The sequence below is a fragment of the Lactuca serriola genome, chromosome 7, assembly GCF_051521515.1.
Source record: "Lactuca serriola cultivar US96UC23 chromosome 7, Lser_US96UC23_V15, whole genome shotgun sequence".
NCBI lineage: Eukaryota > Viridiplantae > Streptophyta > Magnoliopsida > Asterales > Asteraceae > Lactuca > Lactuca serriola.
The window spans coordinates 153,206,244-153,212,243 of record NC_136414.1 but is presented as its reverse complement, the minus strand read 5'-3'; positions in this window follow the sequence as shown (position 1 = coordinate 153,212,243).

Below are 6,000 nucleotides of genomic sequence, written 5' to 3'. Positions count from 1 at the left end.
ATGACAAACCCTTTTTCCTTTTAGCATCTCCATGATCAATGGCCAAGGTGAGGTTGACGAACTTGACATTCTCGTGAATACTAGCTTCATCTGCTATTAACAAGTCATGAAATGCCATGACGGTCATATTGGGATCATCCATTTTGTTCACTAGGAACTCTTTAAATGAAGTGGGAAGAGAGCATACAATTTAATCCATGATCTACTCCTTCATAATCCCAACACCTAAATCATTCAGTCTCTCAAAGTATGTTTTCATCTTATGAAAGTGCACACTTATAGATTCCCTATATTTATACTTGTAGTCCATAGGAGATTTGGTGCTCTCAAACTTTTCAATTCTCACATTGAGAGGATTGGAGGGAATTTCATAGTTATGAGTTAGAGGAGGAGGAAGAGGATTGGTGTTGTTGTTGATTGGGATCAACATTAAAAGATAAGATGCCAATTAGTTTGATGTAGAAAATCCTTAATAAATAATTACCCTAAATTAAATTATTAAATTAAGGCTAGGATCCATATTTGGATCTATTATGCCTAAAGCAATGTCGTAGACACACCATAAAGTTTTTTAGGTGGGTAAATCCCTTTGCCAATTTCAATCACCACGAAATTCCTAGATCTTTGAATTCATTGACTATAAGTGGCATGTTAATCTCAGATTATGTTCATCTTAAATTCAATGATGGGGATGCCACAAACCACTGAACAGATAATGAATCAACCAGACAAAATTGCATGCTCCATGGCTCAAGTTACACTTGAGATTCGTAAGTTCCATATCATTCTCTACTTAAACTCTTCAATTGACATGTCAGTTAACCACACGAGCTACATCAACAAGTTATAAAGAGAATGTGCAATTTTAATGGATAACATAAGATTAACATTTTAATTAGGAAAACATTATTTTATTTTATACTTGTATTTCAAATACTTTTTGATTGACCATTATCACTATCAAACCCTTTCGGTAACTCCATTCTCAAATTGCAATAGGGCGGTGAGGGTGGTAAACGTGAAGCATATTAAAAACCGAGCTCATTAGGAATCACAAAGACCTCCTTAAACTCCTACATCAGAATGAGTGAGCCTAGTCATGGTAAGACTGACAATATCAATATTTAAAACATATTAGGACGCATGTTGCAGTTCTCTTATACATACAATAGATATGAATCTCATATATATATATATATATATATATATATATATATATATATATATATATATATATATATATATATAAGAGATAAATTTAAAACTCTTTAAATTTAGTTGTCTATTATTAATTGTAACTAAATGAAAGGATGCAATATAATAATTAATAAATCATGAGGGGTTAGTATTCAATATTCATAAATCTCTATTATAAATAATATTAAATATTAATTTAACCATTCAAATAATAAATAAATTTTCAAATTCAAATAATCATATTTAAATAATATTTATTGTTTTTCCAGATTTAAAACATTTCAAATTTGGTATTTATACATATTAAATAATCTTTAAGTTTGAAAAATAAAGGGAAATCCTAAATCCAGGTTGGTCACGTCGTGAGTACAAGGCTCTCACATCGTGACCTGCAACAAAGATTTCTTTCGAAATTTCATCTTCTTTTCAGTTTCAAACAAGCATTTATAGAAAATATGGATTAAGGATGCATATAATTATGAACCAATGGCTATGATACCACTGGTAGGGATTCTATGCATCAAGTACACTATAAACTAGGTAATGGAACAATCAAATCTATGATATACCTAAGTGAATATGAAACTTATGGATCTTTGGTTTCATACTAATTACATCTACCCTAGAAACCGAAAATACAAAGGAAGAATTGCATACCTCTTTTCCAGCCAAAGACCTTCTCGCTTGAGCTCTCGTGTGTGCCACGTTGTTTGGATGTAAAGGACCCAAACCATAATCCATATCTTGTTTTCATACCCAATGAACTCAAAAGAGTAGTATCAAAAACAACTCGAAGGGGATAAACTATAAGGAGAGTTTGTCCACAAGGAGGGAGAGAAGTGGCGAAAATTTAAGCCAAGAATGAACAAGGTAGACTGAATCCCTAAGGCCATATTTATAGCCTTGGATACCTTCAAGGGTTTTATCCTCAAACCCATGTGGTATGGATAAATCTAAGAACAAAATTCCCTTTATCCCAAGGGAATTAAATCCACCAACCTTTTTTCTAGGGTTCTGGAATATTCCTGATTAATCAACAATTAAATAATTGATATTTTACCATTTTATTAATTAAACTATTAATTAATTCCCAAATTATTTTTCCAATTAGTATCTAGTTAATTATTAAACCACAATAGTTAATAAACTAATTCCTCCTTTATTTATTCTGCTTAATTTGAGTCTTGAGGGCTGCCATTATTATAAATATTACCAATAGTTAATGACCTTGGACATTCTTTCCAATAGATTTTTTAGGGAAAGGTTGGCCAGAGGGTTATGGGGACCACTGATGTCATGGTCAAGACAACTAGGCTCATTCACCAGGAATATATGAGACTGCAGACTATATAGAGTTAGCAGAAGAGGTATACAGATAGAAAACATTTTGAGTTAGAGTTTCAGGTTAGATATTTACTCCTTCTGAACGTGTCACATTGGAAATGTTTCACCTTGTAAATGTGTAATTCGGTTTCAAAATAGGGGAAAGTTGGGACCTAGTTATGTCGAGCCGTTTCATATCCTTTCTCCTTTGGTTAAGGTTTCCTACCGACCGGATTTGGATGAGGAACTTAGTAAGATTCATAAAAAATTTCATGTTTCTTAGTTTATAAAGTGAATTGGTGATGAGTCGGTACTCAGTAGTAGTACTCTTGGAGGATATTCAGGTGGATGAGCACTTGAAGTATCTAGAGATGTGAATTTTGATTTTGGAGAGAAATATGAACACCTTGCCTAACAAGATGATGGGGTTGGTGAAGGCGCAGTACCAGCACTGGAAGGGCAGTAGTAGCATTGTAAGGGTTCTTAGTGGACTTGGGATCATGAGCAGTTTATACGCGAGAACTACCTTGAGTTATTTATGAAAGTAGATTTTTAGGACGAAATCTAAGTCAAGTGGGGTAGGGTTGTAACACCTGATTCCCTGGTATGTATTTCAATTGATTAAGTATTTGGTTTATTGAAAAATTTAGGGTTTCTTGTTGGGTATGGCATGTCACTTTTGGGTGTGGCACACTTAGCACGTAGCAGGCATGGCGCGACATAAGTAACATGTGTGGTGCACTTTTATTGATGGGTCAAACCCCAGGCCTCGGTATTAGGGCCCAATTTAAGGGCACTAATCCCTAGGGTTTCATCATTAGCCTCCTTCATCTCAAAGAAAGCCTAAAGTGAAACCATATCCCTCTCTTGTGCGTTTGAGTGATTTTGATGCTTGTTGGTGTTTCTTGAAGAATAGGATAACATTATGGTGTAAAGGAAAGCTTTCTCCAAAGAAGATCCGGCCTTATCTTATGCTTATGGACCATTATGAGTCATAAAGTCTTTACTTTTATGCATTTCTTCCATAAATTTAGGTTGTTGGTGATGTTGTGGTCATTTTGATCCCTTAATCTTGTTGTTCTTGGAGTTTGAAGAATTCCATAACCTTGTTTTGGTAACGTTGTACTTTCTAGAGATTTCTTTATGGATAAAAAGATCATGCAAGTGTTTTCCTTAAGCCATGCACAAGGATTTGGCCTTTAGAGTGGAAACTTTATCCATTAAGACCATTTTTAGTTTCAAATATGAAAGTTTGGGTCTTTGAACTCAAGGGATTAAGAGTTGAAAGAAAAAGGTTGTAAAGTTGTTGGACGTTGCGCGCTTTTTGGACCAAATGCGACTATTTTGACATGTAGAGGGTCGCGATGCAACAGGTCAAGGGTCACAGTGTTCTTGGGCGTTGACCATTGAATTTTTAACCAACTTGACTGTTGTTCAAATTTGGTTGGTTTTGAGCTATAGATTGAAGTTGGACCTCTTTTTTGTTTAAGTGGTTAGTTTATTTAAGGAGATGTGCTAGCATGACTATGGTTCATTATCAGGTGAGTTTTATCACTATACCATGTAGAAAATATATGTATTGGATTGATAAATTGCCTTTGTAAATTTTTCATGAGATACTATGGTTGGACTGTAGCAATTGTATGAAACACTATGGTTGGACCAAAGTATTTGTATGAAAGACTATGGTTGGTCCATAGCAGTTATATAAAAGCCAATTATTGGACCATAAAAGTTGTATGAAAGACTATGGTTGGACCATAGCACTTGCATGAAAGACTATGGTTGGACCATAACAATCAAGACTACAGTTGGACTATAGCAACGAAAGTGAATGTAAGACGATGTTTGGATTGTGGAATTTACATAAGTTGCCTTTAATGTTTGGTAAATTCTGTTTATAAATATGAAAATTACCAAAAGGTTCACTTATTTAGTTTTAGATATAGTAACTTTTTTTATCATTTATATAAATATGTTTTAAAAAACATTAAACCATTATATTAAAAAAATATTTTTTTTTACATATGATTATATTAATAACATTACAGTTTATATTTTCCCAAAAAACATATATTAATAATATAAAAAATAACTAGATAAAAGCATCAAAAATATAATATAAATTTGTATGTAATATTAAATGTTTCCATTATTATGGAGGATGGAGTAGCTCGGTTTGGATGATTTTGGGTTAAGGGTATCGGGGTACCTCCAAGATAACTACTCCCCTTCATGTGGTACCGTTAGATTGGTGCCTCTTTGGTGCTTCAAGCGGCTTATGTAGCCCGCTGACTTCCCCCCTCTCTATAGTCTCTCTCTCTCTCTCTCTCTCTAACTTTTCTTGTACTTTATGTTTCTTTATTTGTACCATAGTTGTTTTGTATATTTTTAATTGAGTAGGTTGAGTGTGTTGAGAAATATGTTTTTTTCATGTGTTATGGGTTGGGAAAGATTGAAGAGAGAGGATAGAGAAAAAAAAATGATACAGAGCTAATATGGAAGTAGGTTGAGTTGGTTGGGAGGGAACCATTCCTTCCTTCTTTACTGGCTAATATGCCTTGCAGAGAAGAAGAAAGAAATAATAATAAGATAACATGTTATTGCATGGTGAAGGGAAAATGAGAAAAAGGTAGCATATATATTTGGTTATTGAGTGGTGAAGGAAACTGAGAAAAAAGTTCCATATATATTCGGTTGGTGATGGTAGAAATAACCTTTTCTAGAAGGAGGTATGGATTGGAAGCGAGTCTTTGGGATCTTTGTTTCCGAGATTGGCTACCCTTGATAGTAACCCTAATTGTCTCAATGCAAATAAACATGAAGATGGTGATTGGAAATGGTTTTGGAGATCAGAGTTGAGAGGTGGTGCACAATCGGCCCAACTCTCGGCTGTGTTGGTTTTCTTAGTTATAGTTGATTTTTGAGACAATAAGCATTTGTGGGTTTGGTATATTTCTTATAATATCGAATTTACAGTAAAAGACACAACGTTGTTAATTGATGAGTTGTTTTTACCTCATGGTGTGATTGAAATAAGGTGGAATAGGCTAATTCCTATTAAAGTAAATATATTTAGATGGAGAGCTTGTATGAATCGGCTCCCCACTGAATATAGTTTGCTTCTTAGAGTTGTTAATGTTTCGAGCTCTTTTTGCCCTATATGTTCAGATTAAGTGGAGACAATTGATCATATTTTTCTCGAGTGTATGGTTGCTAGAGCCTTGATGCAGAAGATAAGTCATTGGTGTGATTTTAGTAGCTCTTTGTTGAGTTTGGTTCAAGGGTTTCATTCTTTCATAGATTTGGTTAACTTAAGTTCTACCAAAAAACGGTTCTAAGGCGATCCTTTGCACAACTTAGTGGTCTATTTGTAATTTCATAAACAAATGCATGTTTAATACAATGAGACCTAGACAAGATAGAATTTTTGATGATATTTTTGCTTTTACTTTTTAATTTAGAAGTGGATCGGAAACA